Source organism: Vespula pensylvanica, chromosome 1 (genome assembly GCF_014466175.1).
Source record: "Vespula pensylvanica isolate Volc-1 chromosome 1, ASM1446617v1, whole genome shotgun sequence".
Classification (NCBI taxonomy): Eukaryota; Metazoa; Arthropoda; class Insecta; order Hymenoptera; family Vespidae; genus Vespula; species Vespula pensylvanica.
Window position 1 is genome coordinate 10,218,494 of NC_057685.1, and position 26,803 is coordinate 10,245,296.

The 26,803-nt window shown below is 35.5% G+C and overlaps 1 protein-coding gene and 1 long non-coding RNA gene across 11 annotated transcripts in view; one reads left to right on the plus strand and one right to left on the minus strand.

The window, feature by feature from the left end:
• The window catches only part of LOC122636635 (telomerase-binding protein EST1A-like), a 134,397-nt gene that overhangs the window by 39,330 nt on the left and 68,264 nt on the right, over positions 1-26,803 (plus strand). The window lies entirely within an intron of this gene.
• LOC122637023 lies at positions 4,820-17,074 on the minus strand. Its single transcript, XR_006329116.1, has 3 exons — positions 16,151-17,074; positions 5,381-5,503; positions 4,820-5,253 (listed from the first exon to the last, which is right to left on the minus strand). It is a non-coding gene; the product is annotated as an uncharacterized LOC122637023 (long non-coding RNA).

A 26,803-nucleotide genomic window follows, 5' to 3' on the forward strand; every position in this document is an offset into this window, starting at 1 on the left:
TCCTCCGTTTCCGGTTAAGAGTCTAGCGTAGATATCGATAGAGATGAAGTGGACGCATTCAACCGATAGATTTGCAATCGAATTTATGAAACGTTTTGTAATTTCTTGTAAAACGACGTAAAAGGAAGGAAGAAAAAAAGAAATTTATGGATACGATTTCTTGCTTGTGCCGAAAGCATTCTCACTAGGAAGAGTGTTGTTGAATCTCGAAGACGCACGCACAAGCACGCTCGATCAAGTTCCCGAGACTAAGATGGCAGGAAGCGTTCGGTGATGGTTGATCGTCCAGATGCAAACCCAGAGGGTGTCGGGAGGATCTCACCGAGATGGCTATTATTAAAATTGATGTTGCAATGGCAATAAGCGGAATTGCCGGGTATTAAATTAAATTATTTTAATGTCAGAGAGGTTGGACGCGATGTGCGAGGAGATGGGTGGGTGAGAGCTAGCGAGAGACGAGGAGAGGGAGGAGACGATCACTCAAAGGCGCGGCTTGTAATATCCATTGCGGAAAGGAGGCAACGATTTCGTATACAAGGCTTAAGAAAGTATCGAGTCTGAAATTAACATTCGACCGTGTCTCGTCTGGTAGATCATTTCTAATTTCGATTTTTCTCGTCCCTTTTCCTTTTTCTAATTTATAATATATTCGATGTTTTTTCTTGAAATGTATTTTTTCCGTTTTTCCTATCGCTCTTATACTTGTAGGCACGTATACGTAGACACGTATATTGCAGACACACTATTGCTGCTACGAGATCGAAAGCTCAAGTTATTCTCAAAAGAGAATGTCTTCCGATCATTCTTCCTCGTCTACTCTAGGAATCACTCGTATGTTAAGCAATGTGAAAGAACGTTGCTGCTCCTTTTCCACGCAGGGGGCATCGGAGTAATTGTTCTTTTCCTCTGCTCCTCTTTCTGTCCAAAGGGTTGAAGATTTATCGAGGCGCAAGTCGGACGATGTTTTAGCAGGAACAATAAATCAAGAGCAGCGCAACAAGTATGTAGATAATAAATTAATGAAGTTAAAATATTCAGGCGATTTAAATGCAAGCGTCAGTTAGGTTCGCTTGCTTGGAAACATCTCCCTCCCTCCCTCTCTCCTATCTTATTTTTATCTTTTTTCTTCTTTCAACTCTAAAAAGAACGTGTTAATGTTGTTTCAAACGTTAGCGATAATGTGTTTTTTTATGCAATACGTTTTCATTTTCTAATCTTGATTATAATTACTACGGTTTCACGATGCGGGATAACGCACTGTCGTCTGCGATATTGTCGTACGTTAGTTGGCCCATGATCGTACAGTTAATTCTGAAGTTTCTATTAATGGTACCAAGTTAATTAGTCAGTTTGATTTTTACCATATATTCTCGACGATTCACAAAGAGTTTCTCCTACTAGCCTTTATCTTGATGTCTTTCCTTCCCTTTTCAATATTATCGTTATCATCGAGTATTTTTTACCCCTGGGCTCGATTTTATACTTACCGGCTGCATCTATATCCCACGCATCATTAAAACTACCTTTATGGTCATTTCTCGCTCGTTATCGCATTCGGAATGACTAATAAAAGAGAATCTTACTTCGTTTTTCGCTAGTATCTTTGAAGGTACTCTCATTTCTGAAAATAACGAAGTATTAAAAAACTTGCTATCAAAACATTTCCAAGCTCGAATCTAATAATCATGCTAATTTTACTTTAGTAAAATTACTTTTCAGTAAGTAAAAATGTTTCTTAGAAAAATGTTTCGTTATCGCGACGGCGTGTCTAGTTTTCCTTTTTCAAATTTATTTCAAAAGGATAAGAAAAATGAATCCACTTCATTAGTCGACCAAGTTTTTTCTTCTTGGTCTTGATGAGTATCGATCGACGAAGAACAAACAAGCTGCATACAAGCAAGAGGGGGTTTTTACGCGGTCAGTCCGCGAAGAAACGTTCGTTTCTTTTCTCTTTGCACATACATTCGCTCCTCAAGAGAAAACAGATTGCCCTTGGGAAAAATGGGCACGCGATCGTTGTAAGACCGAAACGTATTTCTCTGTTTGCTATCGAGGCGCGAATTATAACTCTCCTCTGCAAATATGTATCAAAACAAATACGTCATCTTCGAGTATCTTGCCGGCACGCACTGTTGCTTCTTTCTTTCCGACCATTTTCGCACTTATACGTTGTTGCAACAAAACGTAAGATAGTTTAACCCTTCGGCAGATGTTCCATCGACTCGTACGAACTTAACTTTATTTGCCGACGTGCCAACATCGCGAAATTTAAATATACTTATCTCCGATTTTCTTCTTATCGGCTATATCATCGAACTGAACTCGATGATTGAAATCGATAATATCGTTATTCTCTGCTAATTTTCGAACTTCAAAACTGAGTGAGAATGTATAAGCACCGTAAGTACGATTCTCTGACGAAAGTCACTATGTGTAATTTAAAGTGATTATTCCTTGATTTGTTTTTCTTCTTCACTTTTCCTTCCTTTTCTCCTCTATTTCTGAACGTTATTTTTCGGACAACTCCAGAAAGCTACATATTTTTGCCGTTGCATTTGTCGGTGTCATTGTCAGTTAAACATTTTCAAGAAGGGAAGTAGAAGAAGAAGATCAAGACGAATGAACGTCGCTTTGGACTTGCTCATGAATCATTGGTTTGACATTTGAAACATCTTCGAACCCGATGGTCGTGCGCAGCCACATTTAGGTGTGGTTAGGGTAAAAAAGACCTTTTATACTTTGTCAATGTGCAGACACAGTGGTTGATGTAGTATGGATTTCAATCGTTTCTCTCTCCATCTCTTTCTCTCTTTTCAATCTACTTCCATCTATTCCCACCCCCGCGATAAGATCAATTCTTCCCACCTTATTCCCTTTTTCTCTCCTTTCTCGACTCGTTTGTACACGTATGTGTATTATCGGTACGTGTATCGATTTTCGATCGAACCTTTTTCCTTTCCCCGTTTCTACCCTAGCAGCCCTCTCGATAAACTATTCTCGCGTGCAAGATCGCGACATCATGAATTATTCGAACGGCTCCAGGAGCCAGCTCTTGCTCTCAGGGACGACGATCTCGTTGTCGCTGGAAGAAGAATGGAGAGTATGCTGCGGAGGATTGTCCTTTCGAGCTAGACGTAGCTCTTTTCCTTCTCTATTGAGTCACGAGTCTGTATCGTTCTCTCTGATTTCGTACTACTTCACTAATTCTATCGCTTACGTACCAACGTACCGACTAGCTCAATGATTTTTTAATCGTCACTGTTAGAAAAGAGTGTTTCATTTCGTATGGAGAATGACGTCTTCAAGGATTACAAACTTTTCAAGAATTGATATAAATTAAGTGCTAGGAATTAGGCGAAAATCGAAAGATCACTGAAAATTTAGTGACTCTATAATTCGTCCGAAACCCTCGATTTTCGTAATATGTCGGATTTAGAGAATATACATGTACGAAAGAAGGCTTTTTTCTGTAAAATATAAAAGATGAAATCTTTTTATTAACATAGTGTTAGGAACAGAAAAAATACAAATAGGTCAACAAAGGATGTTTTATATATCAATGATACGCTTCGCTCGAAGCGAATCCGCATTAGTCCTCCGAAAGGAACAAGAATTTATAAAAAGTATCATAGGTCATATGCAAATTCATATATATATATATATATATATATATATATCATGTATGCATGCGTGTGTGTAGATTTCTCTTTATATACATGGATATGTAGAGAGGGAGGATGGGAGAGAAAGAGAGGAGAGTGAATGTAGTGTGTCGGGCGCGGTTACTTACCGCGTTGTCGTGCTTGATGCTGCCGTGTGGCTGGCGCTCGAGGGAGCGGGAAGAAGAGAATAAAAAGAGAGAGATCTTCCTCGAGCAGTCGTCCTTGCCCTCGCCACTCGGCCCACGTCAAGGCCACTTGCTCGAGCGCAATGCACCCGCTTCTTCCTCCGTCTCTTTCTCTTTCCTCGTCTAACGTACCGCATCGCTCCACTTCAGCTAACCTGTGCTCGCGTGCATCGCAGGTTGCACAGTTACGGGCGTTTGTTCGATCTGTTTCGAATCTTTTTTCTCTTTCTTTTCAGCGTTTTGTGCTACTTGGAAAATACGCCATCAATTGCAATTGGTTATATGGGACATTTAAAAAAAAAAAGAACTTTTAAACAAAACTTTTATAAGGACCGAACAAAAAAATTACAGAAGTTTTGTCAGATTTTATTTCTGCGGTACATGATTAACTATGAATTGTGCGATGCGAAGAAAAAACGAAGGATGGTTAAAACCGCGAATGCGAGAAGGGATATGAAACTGCAGGGTGCCATGAGAAAGGTTCGGTAGCTCTCGAGGATGGACGGAGAACGGGTTTCGGTGGGCACGTAATCCTGATCTTCCGAGATAATATGAGAGTCTCGACTATTCCCCTTCCCCTTTCCTCTTAATCTTATCTTTCTCCTTCTTTCTCCTTCTAAGTACCTTTATAACGATGTGATTTTTAAGCGATACAAAATGATCGTAGGATGGTTTTAGAATTAATGAATGGAGCGATCTTTAGATTTATTTAATACTCGTTGCCGGTCTTAAAGCGAACGTATCTATGTATGTATACGTCCTTCATGAACATGCACACGTATATATTTATAATTGTCAAGCATAAACGCGTTCGTAACTTAAGTTTCCAAGATCGGAGGTAAGATGCTCGTGCGATCTTCGTTATTACGTTTCATTACCACCATGAGAGGGGTAGGAGGGATGTAGAGAGAGAGAGAGAGAGAGAGAGAGAGAGAGAGAGAGAGAGAGAGAGAGAGAGAAGGAAAGGAAAGGAAAGGAAAGGAAAGCAAAGAAAATAGCTTATAACGTATATATACGTGGCGCCACTAGTGGTTTGCTATAAATACCATGGCTTCTGTTATTTTTAACTCGGCGTCTGGGTTGCACGCATAAATGACACACGCAGAAGGAACTCAAAGAGGATTCGAGAAGAGGCGAAGAGAGGTATATATACGGATCGTCGTAAGATGGGCAAAAACGGGTTTGTTCGAACCACACGTAATCTCATAAGCTCTGCATCTCCCGAGTAGTATTCGAATTGTAGCCTTCTCTCGACCTTCTCCATGCAACCCGCGTCCTTTTCGCGATTACATCTTTGCTCGCGATTACGTCCTTTCAAACTGTTCGCTTTTTACCTTTTCGTTTTCTCTCTTATCTCTTATTTCTTTGCCATCGTGCAATGATCTTTCAAGTTAACGTTTTTCTATCTGCGAATTAAGAAAATAATGTTTTGTTTATTTTTCTTCTTTTGCTTACTTTCACTGTTTATAATAATATTACGTGAATTTGACCTAACATGATTGCTATCGTTAAAAAATTATTGCGTATATTTACCTTATGTTTTGTCGTTGACCATGATCCGTTATTCGAAACAATAGCTGAGAAAATGCATTTTTAATTTGCTTCGTTAATTAATATTCTTATAAATTCTTTGTGTCCTTGACATGGTTGGAATCGCTATTTGAAAAAAATAAAATTTTATTTAAAATTACTTTGTAGATATATACAAACACACACACATACATCCGAGAAATAGCGATTATTGGAAAGAAGCATTACTTTCTTCAAAAGCAGATACTTTTCTCCAAAATGAAGTAACGTAAAAATTAATTTCAGTATCATGAATTAGAAATAGACGTAAAAATATCTTTTTTTAACTGATCGAATCTTACGGAATGATTGTACTTTTTCTTCTTTCCGTTTTTAGTGTGAAAGTATCGAGTTCAAACGAAGGTACAGTTATAGTACTCCAGTTAAAGTATAAGAAAGAGAGAAAAGAAGAGAGAGAAATAGAAGAGGATAAGACAGATCTTACTCATAAATAGAAAATGTAGTTGAAAATTTCATTGAAGTTTAATATTTGATATTTTTGAGAAGCGACGTGTATAGTGCAGAGCATTGACACGATAGATTTTACACCACTCTAGCTCTTACACCAGCCTTACTCTACTTTTCTTTCTTATTTTATGTTTCTCGCATCCTTCCGATCTTCCTTTTTTTTCTTGCAGCTCTGCAGAATCTCTCTCTCTCTCTCTCTCTCTCTCTCTCTCTCTCTCTCTCTCTCTCTCTCTTTCTCTTCCCTCGTACGATGCTCCCTGAAGCATGACGTTGGGCGTTGATTAGATCCTCTTTCCTCTCGTTTCACTCTTTTCCCCTATCTTTCTTTCACTCTTTCTCACTGGTTTCTCCATGCTTCTACCTCTCTTCTTTTTATCCAAGCTGCATGACCTTGCCAAGGTCGGGTGAACGAACAGCAGCGACGGCCCCGTGGACATCCTTCGATGTTTGTGTGCGGTTGATGTATTCCCGCATCAATATATGGTAGCAGGAATTTCTAACGAAGACAGGATGTCCACGGCGGGTCTGCTCGATCATCCTTCAGGTTGGACGGGTTCGTCTTAAAACTTGTCTTCTGTTTCAGCGAATGTCACCTGCTCATTTTCAAATATCGATATTTTTACGAGATCCTCGATTTTTTTTCAGAGGGAAATACATGAACCGAATTAAGAAATGATTTAATTCCTGTTAAGAGATTCGTGCTTACTTTTAGAGATTACTTTACAATTTTTTATCATTTAGGTATTATATTATATTATTTATACTACAAATATTAAAGAATGTAAATTTTAATCTCTAGAGATTTAATTATAAAAATCATACGGTAGCATATTTCATTGAACTTTTTTTCCCGAAGTATGAGTATAAAGACATAAGGATCAATCGATTAACTCAGCACTACTGTCCTTGGAGATGACAAGCTATGACGGACGGGTATTCTTCTCAGGGCGCGAAATAAATGATTATTTGCAAATTAATGACGGGGCTGTTAAACGTCGCTACTTTAATCGCAAATATCGTTCGATAATCAGCATGTACTGCGATTTACAAAATTATTAATATTGGCTCGTTTGCTAATGAGAAAAAGTACCATTTAGAGTTAAGTATTAAATAATTATAAATATAAATATTAAAATATAAATACAAATATAAATATTAAAATAATTTTTTCTGACTGATCCCATTTAATTTATGAAAGAGAATACGAGTCTCCGAGACGATAAATAATTCTTTGATAAGTTCTTACTTGTTGTATATATACTTTGTAGGACATTCATATTAGGGAATTCGTTTCTCCTAGTGTCATATTTATTCTTTCTGTCGTGATTGACACAAATCGATGGATGTCGCAGTCGTTATCGTTTTACTAGATCTTACCGAATATACTTACACATAAATTCTCGATCAAAAATTTACTCTGCAGACTTCGCAGTTTCGAATAAAAACATAATAAATCTCATTTCACTAGAAATATTTATCTTCAAGTATTAAAGTTAAGACATTTTTACAGTAAATATTAGTAGTAATTATAAGTATTTATCGATTATTATTGTCACGATGGAATACGTTCTTAAAAATCTATAGATTGCAATTTTAAATATGGAATTTGTATTCGTGAATTTTAATTTGTCAATTCTATTACGAATTTTTTATTTGTTAATTGTATTTTATATAATAAAAAATCAATTCCTTTGAAATATTTCAAATATTAGAAGCTTTTGAAAGAAGAATATATAGACAAATTAAGATATGCCTATGAGTATTATGAACCTTTCCTGACGGTGGAAGGTACATACCTTTGAACGACGTCGATTTAACCTCCATTTGTTAACTTGCACGTCATTAGACTTCAGGCATGCGTGTCATTACGCATCCAACTCGATACACTCTATGATCGTTTAACCGAGCGAAGCGACAGCGAGCGTATATAAATCGCTAACTCACGGGGTTTTAAGCACGAGGAATCGTATAACGACGATGATAAACGCTCGCAGGATGAACAGAGAAAGAGAGAGAGAGAGAGAGAGAGAGAGAGAGAGCACGGTCCCGCAGGATCGAAAGGCCGTTACCGTGCGTACGCCTCTCGAGGTTCCTAAAGCGAACGTTCTTTCTTAGGAATTCATTTCTCGGGGTCAGCGTGTGCATTGTACCACCTTCGAAGATCGGCATTCGCCGACTATGCCGATCTTTCTTCTATGGCCATTCATTCTGTTTACCTTCCCATTAAAGATTCTTCGGATTATTCTACGGAGAGTCCGTGTCTTATTCATTTGGCGATTTCTCGGTCCTTTCTTGCATAAGTTTTTTTCTAAAGAAGTCATTAGAGATCAAAAATATAATAGAAAAGAGAGTGTACGTGCTCGCGTGCTCGTGTGCGTGTGATATCAATCATAGTAAAACTCATTGAGTCAAATTTTATGGAATTTAATTGATATCGCGAATAGATTTTTACTTCCGCAAGTACATTGCAGTAATGTTTGAATTACTGATCAGGTATTGTGTTCTTGTTTTTTATGTTCTTATTTAACGATTCATCTTACTTTTATCTTTATTTAACGTTTGACGCTTACGAGATAGAAAAGAATTTTATTTTAGTGGGATCGTTGACCGCTAATTTTTTTCAGGCGAAATATGTATAACACGGAGTTCTTAGATACATGTGTGTTTCATGTTAAAACATGCCGACAAAGGGGAAACTTTGGTTTAGTCCTCTCTTACCAGGAAGAACAAAAGTCTACCGGCGACTCGTAATATCTACTTTCATTTCTTTCATCTCGGTATGGTCGCGCGCGAGCACCGTCTTGTGCTTTGCTTTTCCTGTTCTTCTTCTTCTGCTTCTGCTTCTTCTATTTCTGCTTCTCCTTTTCCTCCTTTTTCTTTCTCTTCAGAATAAACCTCGTACAAAATAAACGAGGCAAGCGCTTTTAAATAAGTCGTAATTCATTTGGTCGAGAATAGATACAAGGAGGCACAGCCTCGAAACAAACGCCTCCTACTTTATTCTCCTTACCGTCGCTCTCGTACGATACATACATATAACCTATTCTTTGTGTTCTTCCGTCCTATGTTTAAAGAGGAGGACCGAAGAGGATTGTTCGAGCTATGTGATTATCCACATAGTTTTATAGACTACAATATTCTACATGTTACGACAAACGTCGGCATACAATTATGTTATATTAATGCGTTCCTTGTTTCGATTGATTTTGTTACCATCACTGATTCTTTTCTGATTTCTCAGTATCGGTAATGGGAGGATTTAATAATAGGAGGAAACTTATCTTCAAATCGAAATTTTGGATTATTTGTCTGTTCAGTTCTTGACGCGAAACTAAAGATATTCGCAGGTATTCATTCAGGAAAGTTAATTGGAATTGCAGGATATGGTTTTCTTTCGAAATAAGGCAGGATATTTAGAGTTGAAAACGCGACAGAAAATTACCCCACAAATTTATCGACGAAGACACACATTGGAGAGATGCCAAAGCGCGTTCATCCTTCCACGTCTCTTCTCCCAGTTTTTCTTTTTCCTTTTCCTGAATGTCGTAGTTGCACCTTCCAATGACACTTCTTCGTAAATGCTTAGCCAAGAACGGTAGGAGTTGAGGCAACGAGGAGAAAGACGCCTTTACCTTTGTATTTGCATGACCACGCTCGTACCTTCGTACAAACAGCCTTTTTTTTATTTCAGAACCCAAGAGAGCAAGTATATACGCGCGGGCTTTTTACGACCGTTAAAATATAACTTCCTGCAAAGACACGAATATAATACCTATGAATACTTCAGCGCCGTAGACTTGATCTCTGGTAGTAGTGCCATGTTGCTGAGAGTCTTTAATGACGCATTCCATCCGTGGACCCACGCGAAAGAGGGTTCATAACCCTTTCGCGCTCGCGTTTCTTCCTCCTTTTTTTAAAAGGAGGATATTTCTCGTTCTATCTTTGCCGACGTTGTCCACCTGCTAAAGAAAAGGTCGTACATTTTCTACAAAGCTGTCGATTCTTCTAACGTTCCTTCGAAGAGAACTAGGAATGAAGAATCTCGAGTCTCGCGTAAGGCTACGTGCGACGACAACAAGGAGGACGAGGCAGCACGGTGGTCGAAGAAATTCTTGGAATAATCTTTCCTCTTCACCCTCGCTCAATAAGCTGCCCTTTTTCACGTTTTCCTCTTTTTCTTCTTCTATTACTATTTCTTTTCTTCCGTTGCGATGCGCTGAATGTCAGAACACCGGGGGTATGAAAGTATTTGCATCGAGAACGATTCCCGGATTATTAGACATGCAGATTACCTGTCTGTTGCTTACGCGCTGAACTGCCATCGCACTCCACCACCATCATCTTCACCACCATGGAGTATAGTTTTTTCCTCTCTCTCTCTCTCTCTCTCTCTCTCTCTCTCTCTCTCTCTCTCTCTCTCTCTGTCTCTCTATGTTTCTATTTCTTCTCTCCTCCTTTCTTTTTTTTATCTCTATTTTATATGTTTCTCGTTATCTTATTTTTCTGGATCATTCAAAAGTAACTCTGTAAATAGTTGAAGGCAATACGCAAATAGCAACGAATAGGAAAGAAGAAAATAAATTGTTATATGGGTGCCCAAGTCCTTACGTTTATTTAACTTGGATCAATTTCACAACTCTACCACTTTGGAAAATTCTCTAGGGACATCGAACTCGTTTACTATTGTTCATTCTTGAGTTTACGAGCGTGTTAGTTGGTAGCAAAGGATTTGTTTGATTGAAGAACGAACATCGATCGAGAAGATACGTTAATTCAACAATTTACATGAAAATTTTCTCTTATGTTTTGAATTTTTATATTGCAAATTTTTCGTTAAAGTATACTGTTTGACGGAACCGATATTATTAGCTTTTTAGATTAGTCTTTTACATTCAAATTATTATTTGAATTGTAAAAATTAAATAAAATGCCAATTTTTTGGTAACTTTACAAAATGAGTGAAAATCATCAGTGTGATCATAGACGAGAGTCTCCACGGATCTATTCGCGACATGCTTGAACATTAAACCCTATGCTCAGATAGGGCAAGCATTACTCGCAAGGCGGGATTTGGATGAATATGCATGAGTCGACGAGCTCTTCATAATATCATTCCACCATACATCAGCCACAGACCACCAATTTACTTTAGCCACGTACAACGTTGGTGTTTGCGTGTCTCGCGCGCGTATTAATCGCGCGTTGTCTCTTCTATATCTCTTCGTCGTAGACTCTCTCATTCTCTCTCTTTCTCCATATTACCATCTCTTTTCGTTTCAAGTGCTCGGCTACACACATATTTACCTAAGGTTCGTCCATCCGTGGCGCATGGATTTACCGTGCGACTCTATTGACCACTTTCTCTCTACTTCCTCCATTAGAAAATTATTACATGAATTTTCTTCCTCGTAGAAACGAACGTCTTACTTCATACGGACGAATAAGCATTTACGATCGTCCTGTAGATATCGATTAATCGAAGATAGATATCTTTCTGAGATTCCTTTTTTCTTCTTTCTGTTCGTTTTCTGATTTTTGAAGAATGAAACGATATAAGAACTATTGTTTTTCTTTCTCCCCTCTTATTGATCTGTTGTTTTGTTCTTTTATTTCCTTCCCTTTTATTGGTCTGCGATGAGCTACGATGCAACGATACGAGAACCTAGCCGAAAAGCAACGTTACAAATTGCAAAACGTGTATGTAAGATAGTTTGGAGTGGTCACTTCTTCTTGTCTATACGAGAATTACTATCAGTACATAGCTCTCATCACGAGTTCTATTCGTGCAGAAAACTAGGATCGAATATACCAGTCTCTAGGAACTGTAGTTCGTTACTTCTCGAAACAAAGGTCTAGCGACGCGAGATAGACAAAGAGAAACAGAAAAGGTATTTTCTCTCTCTCTCTTCCTTCCCCCTCTACTTGTTAGCCTCGTCTTTCCTTCCGGCTTCAAAGCATCCCCCTTTCTCTTTCGATTCGAGCTACTATCTTCGATTCAACGCAGCTAGAAGGCTTCGTCTCTTTCATGAAAGGGTAATGAGATTCCCACGCAAGAATCCCTTCTATCCTTCTCTTCAATTTTTTATCTCTTCATTTTTTCTACCTTTCTCCTTTCCTCTAGCACTCATTCCTTTTTCGTTTTCGTATTCCGACAATCTTACCTTTTCGTGATCTCGAAATGTAAACTGTGTTCTCGAATTGTTGCAGCGCAGTACAATTTTTTGAAAATGAAGCTACGTAGGAAAAGAGGAAAGACAAAGGAATTTGTGGAATATTTCGCATATTGTAGAGTGTCTAATAAAACGTTCGGGATTGGTTCTGATTGTTATACTCTAATGATGAACATCTAATAAGAGAAGATCTCAATTGAATTCTCAATGAATTCGTAAATTCAGAAAATTATGAAACTGTAGGGATATGTAGAGCATATATATATATACACACGCAATTTTTTTGCTGCTCATAGTCGCTCCAAGGGTGTAAAATTGACCCCAGAAAATCCGGCTATTTTCCGATTTTATGTTGTATTACTAGCAAACTGTAAAACATAAAAACAAAGTTTTCAGACAAAATTTACTTCGTTCAATTAGAATTATTGTATGGTATAAGATTTACCAATTATTTATATAATTAGAAAAATGTTATAAACAAAAATATTAATATTTTTTTCTTAATATTTTTAATGTGAAATTTAATAAATTAATACTTTTTTTACGTGAAACGAATTTTCCCTTGTAAATTGCCAAAGTGGATGTTTATACAAAACAACGTTACTAAGCCGGTCTCATTTGATTTCAGGGGACAAGAAAGCTATAAGAATATGCGGGTTCGAGTACCTTCATTTTTAATTTATAAGCATTTATGAGAAGGTTAGACCGAGGGCTTGTGGATAGCTTAGTGATCCAAAGCAGTCGTCCGGAAAGCAAGAAGATCTGGATTTGAATTCCGGTTCAGACCAGACTGAGGGTCCAATTTTTTTCATGAATTCTGTTATAATATCCCACTGTACGATCTTTAAAGGGTTCCTACCATTTCTTTTTTCTTTTTCTCGGATTCTTTTCCTAAATCCTATCGGTTTACTATTCTCGATAATTCTTTCACCACACTCGATTCCAATTCGGCTTAGGCTCGTATCATATTGTATGCATATTTTTGAAGATCCTGCAGGTATATTGAACTAAAATCCTTGTTCTTGAGATTTCGTTGAGCGGTCGCTGAATAAATTACGTAGACAAAATAAAACTAGAGTCCATGATCGAAATTCTTATTTATGTAGGATTCGTGAAAAGGTTGAATCATCGGATAATCTGGAACGGGATTTCTGTTCGAATTTTTGCGATCAAGTCGACGAATAATCAAAAAATCAGGCGACTAAAATCAGTCAGATCGGAGTCAATGAATCGCTCGTGATTTCATGTTCTCCGTGATCAAATACGTACGCGCTCATATATTCTGTGGTCGACAGTGCGCATGTAGCATTCCACTAAGAAATAAATATTTTAAGGATAGATTTAAAACAAACGAATCGTTCGATCGAGATCTTTTTCACTATATCTTGACGCTGATTTTTGTCTTTTGTTAAAAGTTTTAAAATTCTCTTTCTCGATTTCAGCAATTTTTTTCTCTAACCATTTATCGCACATCATCAACATTCTTCCTCAAATATTCGTTTCCATTCCTTTTCGATTAATTGGCGTACTTGTGAATTTTGCTCGATGAACGATGCTCGACCAGTACTTCGACTAAGAAACATTGCTTCGAGGCTGATAATTTTGTCTATATGCAACATAGATCTTCTTGGCCTATGTTCGATTTCATAATTAAATTTTTTTAAAGCAAGATTCCGACTAGCTATACGCATATACAGATTTCGTTTATTCATGATTAAAATAAAAACCTTGCAATCGGTAATAATTTTGAAATGAACATTCATACTTCAAGTTCGTAACTAGCATACTTTTCTTCAGCTAGAGTAGTCCTCCTACACGCGTAGTAATAAAATGGCACCATCTTGAAACCAAATCTTGAAGCATCTGTATGTAACTTTCTTTCAGTTTCAGCTCTATATTAATGTAAAGCTAGCACATTGCTTCATGCAAACTTTAAATCTTGACATGCTTTTCTTCGTCTTTTCTGGATCAAAACATTCGTTAGCGATTGTGCTGTCATGGAATAATTACGGATTAACTTACGGAAATAGAAAGACTGATAAAGTTCTATACATCTTTGATGTGTTTAGGGATTGAAAGTTCCATAACGCCATTCATCTTACATCTTACATCTTACAGCTGATAATTGTATATTTCTGTTTTCTATAATGTGCCCTAAATCTTTGCCTGTACAAATTCACACTTTCGTCAGTTAATATGTCAGTTAATCCGAACTGACTCGTCATATCTAATACGTGTTTAAGATTTTCGATTCCTATCTTGATATCCGATAAAGGAATAATCATATTGTCCATATAAGCTAAGGCTGTTTATTCAATGTTACTCGAGACACGTGTGATTTCAGCGACGTATGCGGAAAAAACGAATGAATTATAAGTGCGTTAGAAGATATTCTTCTCTCGATTCATTGCATGTATATGTGGGTATGCTTGTTATGTAACTACGTTGTGCCTTCATGCTGTCGGCGCACGTGAATTGAAGAACTGAGCTGATAATGAGATATCAGAGAATATATGATTGTCAATTTTTACAGAACAGCTGGTACGAAGTCAATACGTATTCCGTATGAGAAATGAAACGTACGATTTCTAGATAGACGTTGATGCTCCTCTCATACTTGACTGACGTTATGTTTATTACTGTTTTTGCATCTGCCTAAAACAACTTATTGTAATAAGAGTATTACAATGATAATATCATAATATTATTTAGAAGAAACTAACAGATATATTTACGTCTTGTAACAAGAGAACTACGTAACGAAAAAATAGTAATAAATTTGTAGCGTCGTGCTTTACATCATAGGCTATAGTGTACAGGCTTGAAAATGTTATTGCCAGGCTCCGCTGATAGTCTACGTAACTAATTGTAAGACAACGTAGCCTGATCCAGCAAACTGTAGAAACTCTTGAATTTTTTCCAAGGATTCAAAAACATTAGAAATGGGCCACGAAGCTGATACATGATTACGATCATGTCTTCGTCATTCGTTAGGATACAATCCTTGCAAACGCATAGGAAGAGAATCCCTTTAATATAACTCGGTAAAAAATCAAATTTTTAAATACGGCATTTATAAATTCCTGGAAGACAACGGGAGAATTACAAAATTCGAAAAACATGTATATAAATTCGTATTGACCTGTTGGAATAATAAAAGAAGTATATTTCTGACTTTCTTTGACTATCTTAACGTGAAGAAATCCTTTTTCTAAATCGAGTGTACTGAAAATTTTCGCATCTTATAAACGGTCTAGCTGATCTTTAATCAATAGAAATGGATATTGATCTTTTATGATTCTTTTTATTCAATTTTCAAAAATCTACACAAATTTCGATGTCTTTCTAAGACGATAAGACTTGTGTACCGGGAATTGTAAGATTTTACAATACCATTATGTAATCATGTATTTATCTATTTATTTACTTCTTCCTTTTCTAATTGAGACAATCTGTGTGGTATTTGATAAATTGGAATTTCATCCTTCAAAAATTAATTAAATCAATCATTTCTACACGGACTTCTCGCGTCTTTTCAGGTTCATAATTCTCTGTAACGATTTTTGCTATCCGTTCTACATCCTTCTCCGAAGTATGTGAAAAATCAGATGGATACGTGTCTGCAATTGCATCAATCTTTAATATTTCAGGAAGTTTTTAAATCGTTACATGATTTTGTACGGAGTAAAGTTCAACTTGACTTAAATAGTCGGCGCCGATCAAGACTGCACGTTTCATTATCTTATTATCTACAATGTGGAATGTAATTTCGTATACTTCGCCGTCAATAATAATACCTATTATAAATGAATCATACATACTATTATTTAGTGCGTCTAAGCTATCAAAATTTATTGTACTATTAAACTTCGGACAATCTATTTTATTGTAACAATTTTGATTTATTAAACTTAAATCGTTGCTGGTATCTATGATGCCAACAAAATGTAAATCCGCGATTTCTATTTGTTTTTTTTTTGTTTTTGCTGTTATACATGCGGTTTCTTTCAACGTACTTACAATTCTCTTGCAAAACTTAGCTACGTGTTCGTATTGATTGAAATAGCATCCTTGTCCTTCATTGCATAACACTTACCCCGAATGATGCTTAATCTCGCAGTTGAAACATCTTTTTGTATCCTTCGCGTTCCTTTGGTTCATTTTTTTTCTTCCAACTTCGATTGTTCTGTTCCCAACTTTCCTTCTTTTTTTATAATCTCGTATTTATAACTTTATAATCATATAACTCTTTTTTATTTCATATATTGTCTTCGCCCAGCTTAATATTGTTTTATTTAAAGCATCCTATCGAATACCTTTGATAACATATTTAATTACGTTGGCTTATGCAATTTCAAGCATCTGATATATGTATGCGTGATATGATTCATTAGGTTTTTTATTCCGTTGTGATAACTTCTGTACTGTATGTACCGTATGATGATCTGCAATGGTGGCGAATTCTTCCTTTAATGTTTGCCGCAACTGTTGTTTACATTTTGCTGCATTATTCGTAATTGACGAACAATTTTCCGAACACGGAGAAGCACTTAAAATTTTGTAGAATTTATTTTATTAACATGTTTTGTTAACATTTAATAGATGAAATATAAAAAAAAAGTAATAGTATTGGTCACAATACTCGATCGCCTTAATCTGATCTCGAACCGTTCTCTACGGCAGCGTAGAATGAACTGAACTGTTCTTCGATCATTGCTTCTATCGAACCTACAAATACTCATAAAGAACTTAAACAAAGAAGGTCGATAAATAATATAACATTCCTTGTTATAAAGTTTCGGTCGTCTTTCATTTAGTTGGAAAATTTCATTTCATTTTGAAGTGAAGTTGAAACGACATGGAAAGCCATAAAAGCGATTTTTTAAAAATTACGTTATCGAGTCGTTGGAAAAACAGAAATGCGCACGTACAATGCGATCGATTAAAGCGGTATTATCAAAAACTCCTCGATCCTATACACACACACACACATTACAACTTGACTATATTCAATGCGAATCGTTTCAAACCCAATTGAACCTCGCGCGATGAATTTCGAGGTGTGTATCTCAAGAATAAATTCTGAACAGAGAAATATAAAAGTGATCCAATATATTAAGTATTATTCGTAAACGAAGAAATATGAAGAAAATAGGCACTTGCTCAATGGAGAACGTGATTTTTCTGAAATCGGAATGACTATTACATAAGGTTATTACGTGGCTTGTTCGGGAGTGAATACGTAATTTTCAATATTATGGATGAATACGCGGAACGAGCCCCATTGAACAAATGCATCGTACATCTCCGAATTTATCTTCTGTCTAGGCTTTATATATCTTCGTATTTGACTTTCCAATTGAATCCTTTAAGATGTATTTCTATTAAATGATTTTCTCAAGTTCACTCGTATGTTGATCCAGGCTGAATGGAATTTACGTTCGCTATCGACATCGGCCTTTGGTTTCATCTATGTGAAAGTTTTTCGTGGTCGAAAACGGAAAAGAAGAAAGGAATAAGATAGAGATAGATATATAGATAGATAGAGAAAGAGAGAGAGAGAGAGAGAGAGAGAGAGAGAGAGAGAGAGAGAGAGAGAGAGAGAGAGAGAGAGAGAGAGAGAGGAAGAGAAAGAGAAAGAAAAAGAGAAAGAGAAAGAGGTCTTCGACCAGCATCTTTTCTACGTTCGATTCTCTTGTAATGTGGTAGTAAAGCCATCTCCAAGGTTTACCATTTATATCCAGCGTATTTTCATTTCCATATTCTAATGAATTTGACGCGAAGCCTTCTTGTAGGGCTACGTTTTACAGCGGTACTATGACATCGTCCAAGAATAAAATTCGCCGAATAATAATATCTTCTTCTGCGGATATAAAGTTCTATGAATGTTAATGAGACACCCGCTCTCTGTGAAACTCTTTGACTCTTCTTTCCTTCGTTGTGCACAAATCTTCCTTCCTACGGTCGCTTCTGGCGCTTTACGTCAGTCATTCTGTATTTGTTATTCCAAGAATATTGTACTTCGAGAATGTCTCGTTCATCATTTTCAAACACGTTTGAAGTATATCTTTTTTTTTTCTAACCACGCACGCAGTTATGTTCGGAGATTTTTAAGTAAAGCTATCCTAGAAATATAATATTGTTCATTACTGTTGTTATCATTGCACTATCGTTCCTGAAACAATGATTATAGCAAAAATATTTTTAGTGCTGGTTAACTCGCAGTTCCGTCTAGAAAAAATAAGAGAAAAACGAACGCATAACAAGAAGTAGAAAGGAAAAAAGAAACAAAAAGAGAAGAGGAAGGCTAGGTTTGCGTGCCCCTGATACCATGGCGTGATGCAAAATACTCCTCTCTGTTCCTCTTTTTCCTACTTCGAGAGACATTAAACCACGACGGATGACTGTAATTAAGCTCGACATGGAATTGTTTGCAAAGCAAGAGAAGAACCTTCTCAATGTGCTGTGGAATACGACATTCTATTCGTACAAATAGATATACATATACACATATATGCGTAAAGCTTAGGATTCAGGAATTTGCCTAAGATAGATGCAGAAATTTCGAAGGAAAATATAAGCGAAACGGCGTGGGTTGCGTCGTGTTTGGCATTGAAATTAGCGCAATGAAGAAGTACCGATGTTGAAGGTTCGGTAAAATATTTTCGTATTCTAATATTAACACATGAAACACGTGTAATAATTAAGAGACGACAGGAAGTTCCAACGCGGAGAGAACGCGAGAAAGAAAAGCGATATTGTGTCTGAGAGATTTCTGTTGCTATCGGTTATCGTCCATCTTTAATACAAGGCCTCTAAATTCGCACGGTACTTATACCTGAGTTTAGAGATTCGTGAGAGTTTCGAAGCCGTCAGAGGGTTGAAAGGAATGAATGCATGCGTCTGAAATGAAGGAAAGGAAGATGGAGTATGATAAAAGTCTAATATTACGATAAAAGTCTATTAATTCTTCGTATGAGTCCTTCCGTTACCCTTCTCTTTTCTATTCTTTCTTTTTTTCTTTTACGCCTTCTAGTTTTTTCGAATCCTTGCGATCTTTTTGGTCGATAGACAAGATGGAATCATGTCAGTGACCTCACAAGGCCTTACCAAGGTCGTACGTTGAGCTCAAGAATTGCCAACAGGAGATGTGCATCACTACCACTAGTATCCTCTCAGAGAATACTCCACCATACTCCCCGCCGTATTCCTTCTCGTTTCTTGCACCAGTTCTCTTCGCTTACATCGACTTCTCATTTATTTGAGAACAAATAATCGGCTCGCACGTTCGTTTGCAGGACGAGAATTAAAGATGTCGATGACATCGACGAGACTTACCGGTCGATCGTATAAATTCTGATTGTTCTCTTTGATTTAACAAATACGAATCAATGATGACGAGGAATCTTTCTGCTTGATAGACTGTGTTTAGCTTTAATGTTTAAACGGATAAGAGCTGTCTCGGTATGGCAAGTAATGAATTTAATAATACATAATTGATCGTAAGATCGATAATTATCTTATCTCGAGTTTTCAAGGAACTAATCATCCGAGTCGTAACGCCGCGTCTTATTTAAAGTTTCTCGAACGTAAAACTTGGAATTTCACTGTACGAGGTAAAAGAAATAAATCGATTATTCATAAAGCGATAATTCATCTAACGATTTTATCGTAATGCTCGTATTACGTTCCATAAATACTATAAAAAATCATCGATAGACAAGTTTACTACTGTAGGAAAATCAGGGCGTACGAATGTAGTAAAGAAACAAAATGGACACTCCCACTTGGATATTCCAGAGGAATATTTTGTTTCTTTAGAATAGGTACGAATTAAATTTGACTAATAATCATCGGTCTTTTTAATAGTACTTATGACTACATTAAACAGAGTAACAAAAAGGATAGGAAATTCAAAAGATTAAAAAATATCGGATTTAAATAAAACGTGTCATCCGTAATACAATCCTACGTATTTTTTGTGCCATAATTCGGCTTTCCGAAGGAGTAAAATCCTTGAAAAAAATTCAAAATTTTCTTTTCCATGAATTATCTCAATGACGGTGAAAGATATCTAAAAAAATGCACCTCATATAAAGGTCAACGTTCCGCAAATACTACATTTCGGTAGATCTCGTTCAGTCCTAGTTACTTAACAAAAATCTACAGGATTTTTGAACTTGCTGAATTGTGTCTAGCTTTTAAATCAAGCATATCGAAGACATTTTTGAATCTGAGCTGGATCTGAATTTTGGGTTAATGACTGAAATTTAATTATTATGAATGCAGATTGATATTTTCGTCTAGCAGAATTATATTATCCAAATGTGCGTGCAGGATTTTTCTATATCTGGAAACCAAAAATATCTAAAGATTGAAGCATACCCTTCTTTGAAAATGTTATTTCTTTGTTTTCTGAAATCAATTGATTTAACTGATTTGAACGAATCGAGTGCACGAATTGTGTGCACGAATCGAGTAATAGCATGTTTTTGAGACCGATTTGGTAGATATACTTAGCTAAATCAAGTTTTAAAGTATTTTGACATGAATTTTTCTGATTTTCCTGATTTTGAAGAATTTTGATAATCGATATAGATATTACTTGGTACTGTTTTCATTCGTAATTTTGCCAATATTCGTCTAGAATATATCTCAAGGTCCTCTCTGATCTGCATTATAAATTTCTTCAACTCCAACAGTTGGGATGTTAGATCTTATATATGAAATAAAAGATTTTGCAACATTTTGCAAGTTACTAATATTTTGAAACATAGATTGCGTTCTGAATTTGTTGTTATCTTAGGAGATATGATTCTATACACATTTAAAAATTTTCTAAATCATCATTTACCTTCCTTCAGATAGGTCTATCGGGTCTTTCGTCTCCAAAGCCTGCAATTTCAAATTCGTATCCTAAACAAAATTCGTATCTGTCACAAGCTTCTTGAAACTTTTTCAATACATATTCTGTAATAAATGTACGTTTCTTTCATCCTTCTCAAAACTCGTAGTGCCATTTATGTCGCTACTTTACGGATTTAATTTTTCGAAAGTTTTTCTGTACATTGAGAAGCGATCGAAAAATTTTTTCCGTTTTTTCAAACTTCACAGGTTTTGTTTTATAATTTAAATCGATTTTTCCATTTACATTATCAAACCTTACAGCAATATGCTCTTTAGATTCAAAATTGGCTTCTTCTTTTGTGGATGTAATATACGATTGTAGCACTATGTGATTCTGATGTATCTGTAAGCTCTTAATCATGTTCAATTAATGGTGTGAAATACGTATTTTGAAAATTAGTTATCAGATCACGAATTTCATTATGTAAGTTAACTTCTAGCGGTTTTATTGGTGTCTGCGTTCCACTCGCGATTTGAAAAGTTATTATTTTTATGTAAACGAAATTAATCGAATTTTTGTAAAGAAACGGCTTTAAGATGATGAGCACTAACTTTTTCTGATTGAATGGTATATATTTTACTGTTGTCGTAAATGCAACTCTCAATAAACTATATGCAGAAAAACATTTATACCAAGCCTCTTTACTACTAAATAACAATACTACATTATTTGAATATTGACCTTTCGTAATATATGGACTTGTTAGATTATGCGAAATTATATGCTTCTGATATCGATTGCGAGTCGTATGTGGGGCTTCGATTTTTATGCAATGTGCGTGGTGTGACGAATATTTTCGTTTCAAATATTTTTAAAAGGAATATCATTATTATACCATTTACAAATTGTGATTTCCATTATTTTTTTTGCTTATATAACTTTTCGATATGTAAAAATGTATAAAATGAGAATGCCAACGCTTACATATTCATTTTATTAATAAAAATTGTTATATTGTTATAATTAAATTTAATATTAATAATTTTCATATAAATGAATATTTTAAGTTTATTATTTATAAATGTAAATTATTCAAGTATTGCGTCTTGAAACTGAAGAAAATTGCTAAAAATTAACATCAAATTTGAAGATTATAGATTTATTTAGTGAAAAAAAAAATGTTAACATATAAATCGTTGATTTATGAAAATAAATTGTTGAGCTGTAAAAAGAGAGTATTCAGAGATATTTCAACATGTATATTAAAATAAATTTTTTTACACACTTCAGTAGATATAATAAAACGATGTAACTTTTGCTTAAACCTTTTTGTAGATATATTTCACTATTATTGAGAAATTAAATAAGAATGGAAATTTCAAATTTATTTCAGCGTCTGACTTTAACCGTTTAAGATGAATTATGGCACGAAAAGAGCATAGGGTTGTATTACGGATGATATACTTGTATCCAAAGTTTTTAAGTTTTTGGTTATCTGCTCTTGCTTGTAAGACAAGGTTCTAGCTGGATATCGTATGATGACAAAATCATTGTACAAATAATCGATTAACATGACAATAAGCAAACAAAGCATATTCTATGGTCCTGTTCAAATTCGATGTGATAATGTTGTTTATGTCGATCGCAATGTTTGATATTCCGATTAGATTGTTTTTCGTCACACATGAGTTCTCAATGCGACAAAGAAAATATTATATCTTCTAATACTTCGCACTACTCTTATTTTGTAATCTCTAGTTGAATCGCTTTGGAAAAAAGAGAGATATATTCCGATGTTAGTTTTTTTTTGGTGGAAGGATCATGTTTGTTTTTATTTAAATGATATAATATATTTTTTATTACATTAGTAGATTCACTTTGTAATTCTATATAAAAAGGTATTAATCTATTTATTTCGAAAAACTATTAGTTTAGGAGATATTTTAATTTCAATGTTGTTATGAAATTATATTACTTAAAACGTGGTAAGAGTAGTAGTAAATAAATTTTAGTAGTAAAGGAAAAAATAATGATTTCTTAGCAATATTTAAATTAAAAGAAATCGTAGAATATCTCCTAAACATAATGAAATATATGATACCATTTAAAAAAATAAACTTGATCTTTACACAACTTCTTTGCATTCTCTTACAAAAGAAACGAATAACGTTGGGATAAACACTTCTCAAAGTCATTCAATTTTTAGTTGAAATATGTATCGCTACGGATACTAATAGTGATAAATACAGAATAAAAGTGCGAAGCATTGGTAAGTGCTGTAATACCTTTTTTGTCGTTTCGTTTAAAATTCAGATTAGATTGTTTTTTATCATATCGCATACACGGTACGTCGATGCGACAAAAAACAATCTAATCTGAATTTCAAACATTGTGCTCGACAAATACGATATTGTCGTATAGCATACGTTGTCAATTTGAACGTGAAAAACACAGAATGTGCTTCGTTTGTTTATTATCGTGCTAATCGGTCGTTTGAAGGACAATGATGTAACAAAATGATCACTATAGACTTTAACAAACTTGCCATTAGAGACTAGATTATTATCACAAATCAAAGGTGCGTATTGTATCATCGTTGCATATCAATATGAACGTGTAAGCGTTGAATCGTTGCTTATCAAAATATGATACGAAGATACGACACGATCAGTCATCTGTCGGATTTTCATCGTCATATCTCAGAAGGAATCGAGATTGTATTTCTCGCGACAGTATTCTCGTTTCATCTTCCGTTTTTATATGGATACGCACGTAATGATGATAACCCACGATTATATATAACAAAGATACGCAACAAGTGGGTACGCACCTTCTCAATCTGACTTGAACATAGACTAATTTATTATCAGACTGACTGACATCAATATGTGCTCCTATATTTACATCTGTTGTTTATCGAACTTCCAAAATCGTTTTAAAAAATTAAATACAAGGTATGAAAAAATGTATACCACGTCTTCTCCCACCCTCACTCCACCATTTACGCTCCTTAATTCTTCTTTGCGATATCGAGATACACGTCAAGATCTTTTTTTCTTCCTTCATAGATGAAATATTAGAAAGTTTTTTACATTACGTTGTCTTTTTTTTTGTACGTGGATTATTAATCATACGAACGAGGAAAATATAATTACGCTATAACAAGATTATTAAAGACGTTATCAATAATAATTCGAAAGCAGATATGATGGCATGATCACGCAAGGTCATGTTGAAGAGAGCTGGTTCGATGCTACTTGTTATATTTATTATTTTAACGTTAACGTACGATCTCTATAAAAGCAACAGCACGACTTATCGATGTTTCTCTACTATTGATTTTAAAAGATTAAAATTGACTTTAAAAGATTAAAGTAACATTATTTATATTTTATTTTTACATCACACGAATATTATCATATTTATAAATAAAACACTTACAAATAAAACATCTAAAGGAACGTGCGTAAGGGCAAGGATAAAGGAATAATCGAATTTCAGAGAAAGGATATATCATTGAAAGAATAATTCAGGTCGTTTTCTGCGCTTACGAAAAAGATTGTCTAGTTGAATTTCGCTTTTTGTCAGGAATCATCAGCGAGCATGAAGCAAGTGAGGGGAAGCTAAGTAAGAAGATTGATCGAAACTACGATCGTATACTCTTCCACGAAAGAAATAGAAATTCACCGTAAGACCACACACACACGAACTTGGTCAGAGTAGGTCTGTCAGTCGTTCTCTTGTGTGAGGATATCCTTTGCTCTTTTCTTCTTCTTTGGCTGTTCTGAGCAGCCCAACAGCGCGTAGCAATCGTTTTCTCACTGAATTTATTTTGCTACCACTATCGAATAGGTATCGTAATCGGATACTCGACCAGCTAGTACCGTCACGGCGCTATTTTATTAAATTGTTCTCACGCTAAGCTATTTTCCTTTCTTTTTCTTTCTTTCTCTTCATTGCTCGCGTTCAAAGACGCGCAAACCCGTTTTCGATAACTTCACTCGAGTATATAAGTACATCGATCGATACCGTGTGTGTGTGTGTGTGTGTGTGTGTGTTTGTGTTTGTGCTTGTGAGAGAGAGAGAGAGAGAGAGAGAGAGAGAGAGAGAGAGAGAGACAGAAAGAGGGAGAGAGAACACTGAAACGAGATCTTCCTTTCGTTTCGTTTCGTTCGTTTATCGACGAAAGAAATAGAAAAGGACCACCATGGCTTTGTCAACGCTTCTCGCAAGATCAGCGAGTACCTGGGAACAGCCTGTGCGTGCGCTCCTCGAGATCTTCCGCGGCGATTCGTTGGTGCGTCGCGCGATGCGCAACGACTTGGCTTCTGGCGCCAGACTGCCTTCTTGCTTTCTTTGCTTCTCTCTCTTTTCCTCTTTCTCTCGTTACCGGTGCACCGTTCGACTCTTCGTTCCGCCGCGCGAACGAGATTTGTTCGAGCGTGCACGAATTACATCCTGACGATAATTAAGGGAAAGAACGGAGGGCACTTAATATAAGCGAAACATCCTGGTTCTCTCATTTTTCGAATCTCTTTTTAGATCGCTATCCAACCGCTTATTTACGCAGAACGAGGCTATTCTTTAGATTAGGAGCAATGCCATTATATTTGTCAGGATATCCAGGTTCTTTATGCGTAGAAGAAACTCAACGCTCGCTTCAATCTTCGATTATACTTGTTTCTTAAACTATACTGCGAGATAGTTATATATAAATCTTATTACTTGTAAATTTCGATATTTATTACGAGTAAACTCGTCTTAATGAAGAAGATTTTTTGATATAAAATATTTTCTACATCATAATTCAATGAGATATTAGGTGGTCTTACTTAAACGAACTATCTTCTTTGTGCTTACGCGCGCGCGCGCGCGTGTCTGTAAATAACTTTAATCATTAATACAAATAATTATATGTAGTATATATATAATACATACTAAAAAAAAAATATAAACTAACAAACTGAATAATATCAAAAAAAGAAAAAACTAAAATATAACGTATAAGTATGTAAAAGATGTGTATTCTGAATATTTTGCTGTGTAGTTTCTGACGATACTATTTCAACTGAATGTAATAGGAAGTGGAGAACTTAGGCTCATGAACATTTTGAGAGTCAATAATCGAAAATAAAAATGGACAATTTTTTATCTACCACTGGTTACACAGTCTCCGCCATTAATTAATTTCTTCACTATTTTAGTTCTCTATCTATTACTCCATGCTTATAAACAAAGCTCATGATGATTTTCCTCATGTCTTATCTGGTATAGAAATAGATATTATATTTTGTGTGTTTGTATGTTTTGTGTGTGTGTGTGTGTGTGTGTGTATGTGTATGATAAAAAAATTAAAACTGTCCGAAAGTGCAGTATATATTTATTTGAGATACTTCCATAGTGCAAAAATTCGCACATTTTTTATTTTAAAATATACAACAATCGCCAATAAATGCACAATTCTTCATAGAATGGTTAAAAAAGAAGCATGTAAAATCTTTTAACTTTGAACTAAGTTTAGTGGTTCATTAAAGTACAAATGAAAAAAAAATTGATCCATCATACATCTAGCAAGTATGCATTTTACAGCTTACGCAAAATTATTGAAATAAACTTTGTTCGATTTTTTTTTAATTATACTACTTTTTTTTCCTTATACTACTTTGCCGCACAAGTTCCTTCTTCTAGAGGTACATAGAGGCGTTCTCGTAATGTACCTCATGCACTAAAAAAACAAATATCATGCGGAGAAGCGCGGTAGTCAAGAAGACGTCGAGAGTTTATATATACGTGAGGGGGGAAGGCAGAACGAATCTTGAGAGACGAGCGTTAAATCATAAATCCAGTAAATTGCCCCCGGGTCATAGTTTAAAGCATTTTTCACACTTACAAGAAAGAGAA